Source organism: Protopterus annectens, chromosome 7.part0 (genome assembly GCF_019279795.1).
Source record: "Protopterus annectens isolate FY-2018-M chromosome 7.part0, PAN1.0, whole genome shotgun sequence".
Lineage (NCBI taxonomy): Eukaryota > Metazoa > Chordata > Ceratodontiformes > Protopteridae > Protopterus > Protopterus annectens.
In genome coordinates, this window is record NC_056739.1 from 1313898606 (window position 1) to 1313912961 (window position 14356).

Genomic DNA, 14356 nt, shown 5'->3' on the forward strand with positions numbered 1-14356 from the left:
ACTGACTGTGTCACTTCAACAGTTGCCTATGCTTTTGCTGTCATTCCACAGGCATCTGGTATCTGTCCGCTTTGACTGACCTGGTCAAACACAATGCTTTGGCACAGATTACCTGCACCTGTCAGCCCTGTGAGTACAGATCACATGTAAGGCTCTTGTTGCTTCTATACTGCCTGTCTTGCACAGTTTCCAATAACAGTCACCGGCAGAACGGGAACTGGCAAGCAGGACATGGGGTCATGTGACACATTGCTTGCATCTTCCTCTGTGACTCACGCAGGCAAGGCACACCTTATAATGCACCACTCCAATATCTCTGCAGTGACTGGGACCTGCCTCTAGGCTCTGCAGAGCACACCTGCAATGACAGGTTATAGACAGACCATACCTTTCCGGCACATACCTGGACCGGCACACCCACAGCTGGGTGTTCCCATAGCCCACTATGTTGTACACACATCCTGGCTAGTTACTTAGCACAATGCATCAGAGGTGCTCCACATGCAACTAACTGTGTCCGGAACCGCTATACACATTGTAACAAGCTACAGATTCAACAACATACCTCATGGTTACCAGACCTCATTTATTTATTGGTGTACTGGACAGTAGGGCTCAGACAGCTACTACTGATGTGTGACTGACACTACCACACACTTAACTGGGATAGCCACTCATGTACCAACACATCCATGAGTCATAACCTCCACTCGGCTGGATCAACCCATACACACCACCTCCAAGACCAACATTAACCTTGACATGAACACTACCAACATGTGAGTGGTGTTCCACACCTGGGGTTATCCCCTCATTGGTGGATTCCAAACATATGCTAATCAACCTTGTTAGCCACATCCCGGCACCACACCCTTCACGGCATACACAGTACATGAGTACTACAGCACCTACTACAGACGTCTTATGACAGCGGTTGTTAACGTCATGACACCCATGCAGATGGACAATGCACTTACAAATGCTGAAACATACCCCAGTGCACTTTATTAGCACGTACACGACTGCATGGATCATGCTATTCCACACAGAGCCATGATGGTACACACCAGATAACAGACGCCACTCTGGTGGTCAAGTTCCATGGACATAATGTACAACAACAGGTGGAGGCTGTTGCACAGTGGTGTACAATCCCATGGGTGGGGTAGCTCACTGGTCAGCCTCGGTAGGGCCACGGGATCTCTCATCACATACTCCAAGACTAGCTACGTAAACATTACTGCGACACTTTCCGGGGTGTACCACAAGGCATTATGGTGGTATGTCAGTAGTCATTGGCAACACCCACATCTGCTCTCACATACAACAGTCACTCAGGAACATTACAGACCCAGGTGATGTTGGCAACATGCTGGCGGATGGATTCAATGCTAATATTACACCATCTCACTCACTGCAGGGCCACAATCCATGCAGGAACATTGCTGTGTCCCTGCGGTCACACCTACACAGTACTAACCTGCACTCTATATGTCCTGGGACACTGGTGCCATGTCACCTTCCAAAGTCCCAGGCTGTGATGTCCTCAAACCCCTGAACGACATGTCTCCCCACTAGGCCACCATATTCAGTAATAGCCTTGTATCAGACATTGTGGCCCCTGAATGGCACACAGCAACATTTATCACACTCCACACAGGTGGCACCATAATGCACGAGTGGGACTATAGTCCTACACACCTGACTGGACTGTTCCGCATGGCTATGGGGCACATCATCAAGGATGTCATTCACAGAGACATTGTTGGGCTCTGGTCCTTTGCTGCCACCTGGGTTGGACTTGTTAGGGCCAGAGCATGGCCCCTACACCTGGTGGACTCCTTTCATACAGTTACCAGGGTAGTTGATGATGGTATGGGAGTCCACACATCCTACATTGACCTCTCATTGCCTTTCAGCACCGTTCTCCATTCTGGTATTGACAACATACACATCCACCTGGACATCGTACCCTATGTCTCAGGATATTATGCAAAGTGGCTCATGGACAGGACACACACAATGAGGGTAGCATACCATAGTACCTACTGCATTTCAGCTACATTTGCCATATCACAGTCCTCAGTCATTGGGCCCCTCATGTTCAGTATATGCTTCCCTGAGGTACAGGCTAGCACAGAGGGACTTTCCCTGCCTAGCTTTACAAACCCCTGCATACAAAGCACATTGATTGATCCACCAGCTGATACTGACTCCATCCATACGGGTGTCACTGTGACAGATACCTGATATGAATATCATGGCCTCAAGCTGCATGACACAAGGTGCATGAACATCACCTTTGCATTACACCATTCACCCACTAACTATCACATAGATGGTAGTCCCCTACATACATGTCACATTGTACATGTTTGTAGTACACACGTATGTCGCACCCACTCCTGTGGTTACTGTATTGCCACTGTGGCGTGGATATCCTTCTACGTGGCCACACTTATCTGTACTGGGTGTGTAGCTGGTACATAGGCACCCATTGTACCTCTGAACTCAAGATGTCTACACACATTCAAGGGTACACCACCCCATTTAGGGTGTACCTTACACAACAGCTACAGCTTTACATACCACACCATTAACACGCCATGATGTTTATTGAGCTCCGACAGTTAAAGTATGCGGCTGAACTACGGACACCACGTCTGTACACATTTGCATACTACATACTCAGGGGTGACCTCTGCTGAATGGACAGGGCCCATGTCCACAACAATATTAATATATATACTCCACATACACAACATAAGCAAAAGCCACTGTGAGCAACATGCTCATGGATATGTGCACACACGCAACAATGAGTGGGATGTGCTTGAGGGTTACATTTCCAAACCGGTCACTCACCTTGCTTTGGAACATGTACATCGCACAGGGACACTCAGTAGCACTGTTCATGTGATACCTCCCTTGGTGGTTGGGATACACATGTATGCCAGGGATCACTGCAGTGGCTGTACTGTGCAGAGGTGCAGGTAACACATGGCTCTGCTGTTCACAGGACACTACCCTAGAGAGGTGCCCCTGGTGTGAACACTGTAGTTGTGCTTACACATAGACTTGCCAGACTGCATACTGCATAGTACCCCACTATGAACCTGTGAAGCTATTACATGTCCTGTGTGCATGGTTACTTGGTAGCCCTTCCATTTAGATTAGCTATCATGCTATTGCAATGTTCCATGCCTACAAGCCATATGTATCCTGTTATTGTACATGCCAATAGACGATACCTTCGGTATGCATGATATGCTGGTTATGCTGTGTAGACTATCTGACATATCTACCTACAATACTATACATTACACATATTTCACATAGTATCCCATAATGCAAAGCATACTTGCACAGTGGGACCACCTTAGACATGTCATTGTCGTTATATGCACATACACATGCCTACTGTGACAGTATATCAACATATACTATCCCCTGCTATGGCACGTACTTGTTGGACATACCCTACCACTGATGGCGGGTTGTATTGAAATGTTCTGTTTAAAGCCCTCATGTAGCATCCCTTGTGGTGTCTGTGTACCTTGTGGCCCACTGCTGGATGCACAGTTTCTACATGCGTTAGTATGCTCAGCAGGACATCACTACATAAATACCTTTTCCCACTTTATGCATTGCGGACACTTTTAATTAATGCAAACCAGGCTATACATACAGTAAATAAGTAATAAAAGACATGCTATACATAAACTTACATACCGAGTGTTCTACATACCTTGTTATCGTTACGGACTTTCGTCTCTATCTCTCTCACACTGCTTAAACAGGTAGTTTGTATGAGCATACGGTTTGAATGTCTAGCAAGTCATCCTTATATACGTCGATACCTGTGACATGTGGTTTCCTCCCGCCAGTTGGTGTTCCTGAGTGACTAATTACTTGCATATCAGCTGTGCAGCTGCTCCATTCGCCAATTACGAGCCAACAGTGGGGTATAATTTAATTCTCCACTTGGGCGTTGCCCATTTGCCCTACCTTCGGGGAGATGGTCTGTATTGTGTTTTGTTATGTGTAATTGCAACTGCTATGCATAGAGACAATTATACTTTGGATTCATGTCCCCCGTGGATTGTGTTTGACAGCTAGAGTATGTGGTTCAACATGTGGGTGTTCCTGTCATCCAAACGTCTGATAATGGACTATTGCAAACAAAACCTGTATCATCGCCATTTGTTCCATTATATAACGGCTGCAATTTTGCATGGCGCCTTTAATTGTGTCTCTCACAAGGTATGTTGACGGTTCTGCAGATGTAATTGACTAACTGGATGTTTGTGCTGTTATTGCAGTCTGTATTGCTATAGTTTCTAGTGTGGGGGATGTCGGTGGATGTACGTAGCATATACAGGTTTGTGGGGCTTGCATTTCTACATATTCCATATATATGTGTGTGGGCTCCATCCCTAATTAAAGAGCTATCAGTTAGTAGACTTATGTTATGGGATTGTACATTGGGCCGTTGTTAATTGGTTTCTATATAGTATGCAGGTGAAGTTGATACTTCCATACCTCCGGAATTGCAACGATATGTAAAGGGATATGTCTAACTGACAGCTATCCCGTGTATTTCTGTCCCAGATATTTGCAGTCATTGCGGTTGTGTTGGTAACAGAACCTCTTTGCCACGGGTTGCCAACTTTTCATATGGCCATTGTTGGACACTTTGCGGGACACACAGTGGTGTTTACAGGCCAACACATAGCCACGGTCAGTACACAGGTTAGCACATACTTTTATCCTCAATACATACTTATTGTGGGACTTTGGCTACTTATCATATTGCATGTAACATTTACATTTCTTACATACAGGCATAACTATTTAATGCAACTATTACATTATATATGGGACATATTAATGTCCTACAATCCTGGACATTTGCCCTTTGTAATGTTTTATGTCAGGACACACCTGCCCAGGGAGGGGCTGTCCCTCCTAATGTGGGACAGGTGGTAACCGTATGCCTACGGCTAGCTATACCCACACCTACCATAATGATCTACCTCCGAGTTGGCACTAACAGACACATGATGTGGACACACACACACATTACAGTCACATGGAGACGCGCACGGCAACCTCAATACACATACACAGACTACGGTGCTCACAAACACAGTTGAACACAGTACCTACGTGGACTGCAACACTGGCAGCGGTAACTAAATGTCCCTTCATATCATCATACTATTACTCGCGGTTGTAATGTTCCGGTACTGTGTTTTTCAGTCTTTCAGCCTCGTGGTTATGCATGTCGGTATGTTACACATTCCATAGTTAGCAGTATCCTATTTATTTGTACCTCTGAGGTGTTATGAATGTCGTTGACCTATCTATATATATTTGCAGATATCGCTGACTCCGTATATATCAACATATATCACTCTATCGCCCTTTCTATCTGTATTATATATATGTATATATCTGTACATATATATATATATATATATATATATATATATATATATATATATATATATATATATATATATATATATCTGACGGGGAAAGTGACAGGCAAGCTACACCTTTCATTGTGTACTTGTTGGTGTATACTGTTTCCTGGACTCCGCACGTTTGTGTCTGTACCTGTCACATTACACATCTGCCATAGGTTAGGGTTACCAGCTGTCCCACTCTGCGAGGGACAATCCCTCTTTGGGCAGTTGTGTCCTGCAAAATATCTGTGAACATGGCAAATGTCCTGGGATTTTAGAACATACTTGTTTCCTATAGTTTATGTACTAGTTGCATAAAACAGTTATTCTGTATCTGAACCACCTATATGTTCTAGAAACAGAATAAGTAAGTAAACATTACAAGAATGAGTTTTTATCTAGGCAAAACAGTGAAGTTCTGCATTTCATACTGGCCGGGTGTATGTGTCGGCCTGCAGATATCTGACGTATGTCCCACATTGGTCATTTGAAGAGGTGGCAACCCTACCATAGGTACATCTTGCCTAGTAATAGTGTTAGGTGATTCTATACATGATTGCATGTTCTACACCTGGCAGTGGTCGTTTTACCCTTCAGAGCAGGAGCTATTAGTACAGGGGTGAATAATGCTGGTTTCACCTGTTTTGGACATCATTGACCATGATCTGCGCGATATTCCATTTTCCTGTGTGTGCAGGTGGAGTGGTGTGTCAGTCTGTTGGGGCCTACATTGTCAGAGTATGTGCTATACATTTCCTCTTTGCCAAGGCGTAGGCGTATTGGGCACGCCTCCGTCTGCCTACTGGGGCTGGCACAGTGTGTTCATGGTCTGAATCCCTCTGTGCCTGTGATGGCCTTGGCAATTGCGGTGGGCTGTGAGGGCCTTCACCATTTTGTCCCTGCTGCAGCTGTTTCCGCAGGATCATATTATGTAGCATGGCACATACTATGACAATGTGGGCACACATGCCTGGAGATTACTGCAAGGCTCCACCAGATGTGTCCAGGCACCGGAACCGTGATTTCAGCACCCCGAACACACTCTCTGTGATGATTCTGGTTTGTGCGTGTGCCTCATTATGCCGTTCTTGCATGGGTGTGTGTGCATTTCTGATGGGAGTCATCATCCACGGCTCAAGTGCATAGCCAGCATCCCCCACAAGGTGGCCATGTGGGATGTCCCCCCTGACAAATACCTGATACAGCTGTGAGGCATGCCAGATATGGGAGTCATGGTAGCTTCCAGGGCTGCCAGCACACACATCCATGATAATGCCCTGGGCATTGCACACGACCTGGCAGTTGATGGAGTGGAATCCCTTGTGGTTTATGTAGTGTCTACCATGCTCACCAGGTGGTGACTTGATTTGTATGTGCGTGCAGTCTATCGCACCTAGTACCTCTGGGTAGTGTGCCACACGGTGGAAGTGACGCACATTGCTGGCCAACTCCTCCTGAGTTCGGGGGAAGTATATATGCTCATTGGCATGTGGTAACATGGCATCCAGGAACTGGTGTAGTATCCTGGATGCTGATGCCTGTGAGATCCCCATTATATCTCCAGTTGGCCTTTGAAAGGTACCTGTGGCTAGTATTCGCATGCTTACACATACCTTCGTGTCCACTGGGATGGGTTCCCGTCTGTTATTTCTGGTTCTCAGGCGTGGCCATACACAACTTCACTATTTGCTGTAAGATGTCCCTGTCCACCATGTAACGCTCTACTATCTCCAGATCATGTAGCCCCTGGTAGGTTACCCTTGGTCTGAACACTCTTCTCCTCCCCTGGGGCCTACAGTGGTTGTCGGCATCATCCTCCACAACACCGTCAGTCTCTAACACATGCTGATGAATCACAGCTATGGCAGCTCCCAACATGTACATTTTAAAAGTTCCCTGTGTGTTTACACCTATGGTGCAGTGTTTTGGAATTCACAGGTGTGTGTAGGGTGCTTTCACACTTTATACTATTGTGCTGTGAACACCGATGATGTCATAGGGTGTGTATGTACAATCGTAGCTGCAGGGTATCTTATGTGTTTTACTACCAGAACTACTATTGTGGTGCCTTTGGTGTTGAATTACATTTGGCTGCCGTGGATTACCTCTTGACCTTCCCTTTACATTTCTGCATGTTCCACCTACCATTTTCTGGCATGCATCCAGCAGCCTGCTTTCATTTGTACTTTCCTAGACCTGGCGTATCTTGCGTAATGTGTGCTATTGCCGGTCTACTGTCAGTTTGCTTTGCTCTGCTATGACAGATCTCCTATCTTTGCAATCCAATGCCTCCCCTCCTTTATTTGCATTCCAATGCCTCCCCTATCCTGTTTTGCAGGTTTCTGTGAGCAGACTTGACAGCTGCCGTTGATTGGCCGCCGTGAGTTGATTGGTGTTGATTGCTCATTAGTACGCCAATTACCCTACTTCGGCATTTCCTTCTTTTCTTCCCCTGACCTTCCTGTTTGTGCTATTGTTCGCGCCACATGCATCTGCTTACTGGGTTTCGGGCACGTTTTCATCCCCGTACACATGCGCTTTTGGGCACCATGTGTGCTCTCAACTAAACGATTCTATACCTTCCTCCCCACCCCTGTCCTGCAGCTTTGCTTAGTAATGGCCAGGCCAGTTTGCATTGCTCCAATGTGCTTGCTGCTACGGTGGCACACCCCTCTGCTGATGTCATGTATCTACTCTGAGCCACTCCTCGGTATTATAGCGCTGCACCATATAGTTCAACCTTCATCCGGTGGGACATTTGCGAGTCAGTATTATCTGCCGCATTTGCATGGCATTGACTACTAATTCATAGTTACCGTGCCGAACACTGTCGCAGGCCCTTAGCAACCCTTGCACCTTGGTTGTGGTGTTCCATGCCTACCATTGTGTATTATGGTGTAAACCTGATTTGTATTACATTGCGATTTTATGACATTTTTATATATTTTCTTTATGTTCCAGTTTGCGCACACATGCCCTGCGGTTGTACTGTGCGTTACTGTGGACATGACATTAAATGTTGTTTTTTAGGTGTTGTACATCTTTTCTTATGCCATTGGCTGTGTATTTAGCCATTGGCATATGTTAACTTTGTAATACATGAGTCTGGTCCGCTTCCAAAGCTCCGATGTTCTGTTTGGGAAAATGTAAACCATGTTTTTTGGTTTACATTTCCGTGGGCTTATGCTACACCTGCACCACTTCATGAATCACTATCTGCCTTCATTTGCATGGGGCGACACTACGCATGGGGTGATTAGCGTACCTATGCCGAGGGCTGCGCAGTTCTGGCATACGCCATTAGTGCATGTGGTATTGGATCGTACCTGACTCGCTCGACGGCCATATTTGGCGTTATTCCACCTACGCTACGCCTGCGCCTGGCGCAAGCTTCATGAATCCCGGGGATAGTCTAAATAACCTAAGATGGATTTAACTTTATTATCTTTAAATACCAATAGCTTAAACAATACCAGCAAGAGATCAAATCTACTGAAATATTTAAAACTGGACAAATTTTATTTATTTATTTATTTATTCATTTATTTATTTTACATTTGTTGACCGGGCTAGACCAACTGGATATATGTCCATTTTCAGTAGGGGGCCGGGGAGAAAAGCTCCACAGTACAGTGCATATAAAAACAGAGTAGTAGTCAATAATAAGGACAAAATGTACAGGAAAAAAAACAAAAAAACTTCACAGTAATACTCCATGTTAGGACAGTATTTACAGTTACCAAAGAGTTACAGGTTTGGCAATTTTTACATTTCTTTACAATACAGGTAAGAGATTGTAATAAGTAATGGCAGATTAGGATAATATCGAAAATATTGAAGATGACTTCAATTCAGCTAAAAACAAATACATGGTCCACCACCAGATGCTAAGAGAAAAAGAAGATTGTTAGAACAGGATGAGGAGAGGGATCAAAAATTATGGTGAAGAAGCTAGTCAGGACTGATGCAAGGGCATAACCAGTGTGCTTTGAGGTATAGTTTCAGTTTGTTTTTAAATATTCTTGTTGAGGAAAGAGAGGTCAGATCGCTGGAGAGGGAGTTCCAGATTTTACCAAGAGTATTGGAAAACAGAGAGTCACCAGCCATGTTGTTGGATTTACTTGTTTGTACTAGAAGTTTATTTGAGGAGCGAAGTATCTTAAGGTTGTTATAGAGGGAGATAAGGTTGGTAAGTATTGGGGTATTAGTTGGTTTATACAGCATTTTATGGGCAACTGTTAATTGGTTAAATGGTAATAGGTTTGGCAACTTTAGCCATCCTAGCTGTTCCAGGTTAAGACAATGATGGGTTCTGAAAAAAGAGCCAGTGGCAAATCTGGCAATATTGTTGTAGGAGATAGTCAGTTTATTAAGGTTGCTCTTAGACAGATTAGTATATATAGGGGAGGCGTAAAGTAGAGTTGCTAGCAGGTGAGTTCGGACAATGCTAGTCCTAGCTACTGGAGTCAGAAATGGTTTGATCCTATATAGGGAGCCTAGTTTTTTATTAACTGTTTTTATAGTGTTGTTAATATAATGATCAAAGTTAAGCCTATTATCTATTAATATGCCTAGACATTTGATGCGGATATGTGATAGTACCATTGTTAGATTTGACAGTGAAGTTAAGTGGAGAGGCCCTGCGGGTGGGGGTGAATAGTAACAGTTTTGTTTTTTTGGGGTTCAAGATGAGGCAACGGTACAGTAGCCACTTTTCAGCTGAGTTAAATACCTGTTGGGTTAGGATCTGAAGACCTAATGATGAGGAGGCTGAACATATAAGCGTGGAATCATCTGCATATTGAATGCAGTTGGCATGAGGTATTGCTAAATGCAGGTCATTAATGAAAATCGAAAAAAGAAGAGGGCCTAATATGGAGCATTGAGGGACACAGAGGGCAATGGGGAGGTGGGAAGATAAGTTGTTCTCCCATAGTACTGCTTGCTGTCTATTGTTTAAGTAGGACTGGAACCATTGTAGAGCCATTGTGTCTAGTGAAACATTTTTGAGTATGTTAATGAGTAGCTGATGGTTAACCATATCGAATGCTTTCGACAGATCAATAAAGAGAGCTGATGAAAGGGTGTTATTATTGTGATATTTGTTGATACAGACAGGGAAGGATAAGAGGGCAGAAGTTGTACTGTGGGATGGCCTAAAACCATGTTGGCAGTTAGCGAGTAGGTTGTTATGGATTAGGTGGTTTAACAGTTGCCTGTGAATGCACTTCTCCATGATTTTTGCCAGAGGGGATAATAGGGCTATGGGTCTATAGTTGGATAAGTCATTGGCATTCCCACTTTTATGCAAGGGGATGATATGAGAAATTTTCCAGATAGCTGGTATGTTTCCTTCGGTTATAGTTCTATTAATGAGGATGGAAATGGGATAGGCTATAGCTTTAGCAGCTTTTTGCAAATATTCTGAAGGAAGTAGGTTGGCTGAGGGGGTGGATGGTTTCAGCTTTTGAATAAGTTTACAGACAAGGGATGTAGGAACAGGCTGGAAATGAAATAAAGGGGGTGAGCTAGATAAAGAAGGAGGTAAAGATGTGCTATTGGGAGATAGTTGATTGGCAAGAGATTGAATGGTTTAAGTAAAGAAGGTGTTGAAGGTGTTGGCAATTTGTTTGGGGTTCACGAGGTCAGTGCCTGATGGGGTAGGTGTGGAGGTATGACCTGGATGTACTAGTTTATTGATGCCTGCCCAGAACTTTTGCGGTTTGTTTTGATGGGTTTGTTGGAGTTGAACGTAAAAATTTCTTTTGTCCTGCAGAATGGATTTTTTAGTATAATTTCTTAGCTGTCTAAAGTTTAACTGATCAGTAGGGCTTTTAGTGGCACACCACTTAGCCCAGACTTTGTTTCTAAGTAGGATTTTTTGTTTGGTAAATTTAGAGAGCCATGGGGCTGTTTTGATGGTATGTGGTGGTACATGGGAGTCTAAGATGGTTAAAAATTTAGTATTAAAGTATATTACTGCTTCATCAAGGGGTAGGTGTTTTAGGGCTGACCAATCACATGCTCTAAGTTCACTTTGGAAGATATCAGGATTAAAGTATTTGTTGCTCCTTATTGTCCTATAGGTGGTTGGGTTGGGGTTGTCAGTCTTTTATCTAATTATATAAGTAAGCGAATGGTCACTTATATCATCGGGGAGGGTCCCTATCTTGTAATTTTGGTGATGACTATTAATGAGAATCCAGTCTAAGGTGCTATCCTTGTTGTTAAGTTTGTTGGTTCTTGTGAAGGAGGCAATGGTTTGTGTAAAACCATAGAGGTTAATATGTGTAGTGGGCAGTTCTGTATTACAGCTCATCCAGTTGATATTAAAGTCACCTAGTACTATAGTTTCTTGGGAATAGTTGGTGGATATCCAGCTAAGGATATATTCAAGGGTATTAGAGTTGCTGTCTGGTGGAAGATAAAGACAGATAATATAGATGGATTTACATTTATTGAGCTGAATTTTGGAAATAAAGATTTCTGCATTGCTAAATAGAGGAGGATTAAAATTTACAGGAGATACTTGTAATCCCAATTTGTGTAGTATAACTACTCTGCCACCCCTTTTAGCTTTACGGTCTGCTCTTAGAATATTGTATCCGGGTGGGATAACTTCATTGTCATGTGTTGTTGGTTTAAGCCATGTTTCAGTGAGGCATAGGATATCAAATGAGTGTACATCCAAGAGAGCATGGAGGTGGGCAACCTTGTTATTTATACTCCGAATGTTGAGATGGGCTATCAGTAGAGAGTTATGGAACAAATAACAAATTGTCTTCCTTCAAGATACTCATTTCAAAACAAATGACAATTACAAATGGAATCCTAAGAAATATATGATACTGGTGCAATCCACTTATAAGACAAAGACAAAAGGGGTAACAATTTTATGGTAAACAAATGTGATTAACCCAGAAATCATTTATAATTATGAAGATAAAGAAGGCCTTATGGCATTAGTAATAGTTAAATATAATAACAGAATATTGACCCTAGCCAAGCAATACTCGTTCCCAGGCATTGGAACAGGAACTATTAAAAAACACTTGGATTTCATTTCAAATAATTATAAAGGCAACTTAATATTAGGAGGAAATTTTAACTGTATATTTGATATTTCTGAAACTACAAATAAAAGACCGCTGTGTACATCTGCTGTAACAAAAGCTTTAAACAAGTGGGTAGAATCATTTCATCTTGTAGATACTTTCAGATTTAAAGAAAATAAATCTTTGTTGTTTTCCCATCAAGATCATAGATTTGGTACCCAAACTAGAATAGATAAAATATATGCTGCCCATGACTTACACTCTAAAATCATTAATTTCTCAATCACTTCCTGCCCCTTTTCAGACCACAATTCACTGATACTAAAACTTCAAAATGGGTACAAACCATTAATCTATAACTCCAGAATTCCACCATATGTAACTAAAATTAAAGAGTTCAAACCCTGGTTATTATCTGAATTACAGTTTTTCTTAGATATTAATTACACCACAGAGATAAAATAATGATATGGGACTCATTAAAAGCTTACATATATGGTAAAACCCTAACTTGTTATAGAAAAAAACAGAGAATGGGATTCTGAATTATTAGATCTACAATCCAAACTTATGTTAGTAAAAGCTGATAAAAATCAAAATCATTTGGACATGAAAAAGAAAGTATACTGCACTTCTGAACTGCTTATAATTGTGCTATTCAGTTAATCTACTACATTTTGCACTGTTATAAACCTTTTTGCACTGTTTCACTGCATTTATGTACTGTTTTATACTGTTTTAACTGTATTTTTCATTGCTAGATACTGTTTCTTTACTCTAAGTGCATGTTTACTGAATTACTTAACTGTAAACTGCTTTTTCATACTAAGAGTTGTATTTTCTGTTTGTGAGTGCTCTATCCGAGCTTTTTTGTGCATTTTTGATTTTTTGAGGTTTCTGTTTTCTAGTCTAGTCTGTTTGCAGTTAAAAAGCATTCTCTAGAGTCAGCTTGCTCCTTGTTCTGTTTAAAACTTTCATTTAGTGGCTACAGCTAGGAGCTGTAATAGTTCCCCCAGCCACCCTCCCTAGTGTTGTGGTGTTCTTATACTTGGTGGCTTTGCAGTTGCCCGTCTATACTGTATATTTGATCTGTGACACTCCTCCCAGTCTAGTGTCATAGTTTCCCCAGCCACCCTCCCTAGTGTTGTGGTGTTCTTATACTTGGTGGCTTTGTAGTTGCCCGCCCATACTGTATATTTATAGGTTCATAGGTTCATAGGTTGGTACTGAGCTATCTGCCCGAAGGCATATATTAGCCCAGCCACATTGTGTGGTATTCACCGCCCCTTTAGTAGTTCCCTAGACCCTTGTACTAGCAGCTAGTACCCTTGGCCCCTATCTAGTATTGCTGTTGGTGTGATCCCCGGTGTGAACTTTCTGTTACCCATCCACTCATCAAGGTTCCTCTTGAAGAGTGATAGTGAGGGGCTCTGTCTTATGTAGATCGGGACCCTGTTCCATAGTAAGGGAAGTCTCTGCGAAGGGAATCTATCCCTCCAGCATGTTCTATTCATTGTTGTGTTGAGGTTTATATCCCTAGAGCGTGTAGCTTGAGTAGATTTGGTTTTGCTAAGATGGAGCATGTTCAACAATTCTGGGTTGGACATGGCTCTGTACGTTAGACAGAGATTGTCTCTGAGAAGTTGGTATGCAACAGAGAACAGTCTTAGCTTTTTCAATCGTGCTGCATAGGGCAACTGTTTGAGGCCAGTAATTCTCTTGGTTAGGTACCTCTGTGGTCTCTCCAGCTGCTGGAGATGTCTAGCCAGGTACATTCCAATTGGTGCATTGTACTCAATAATGGGTCTGATGAGGGAAGAGTAGAGGGGC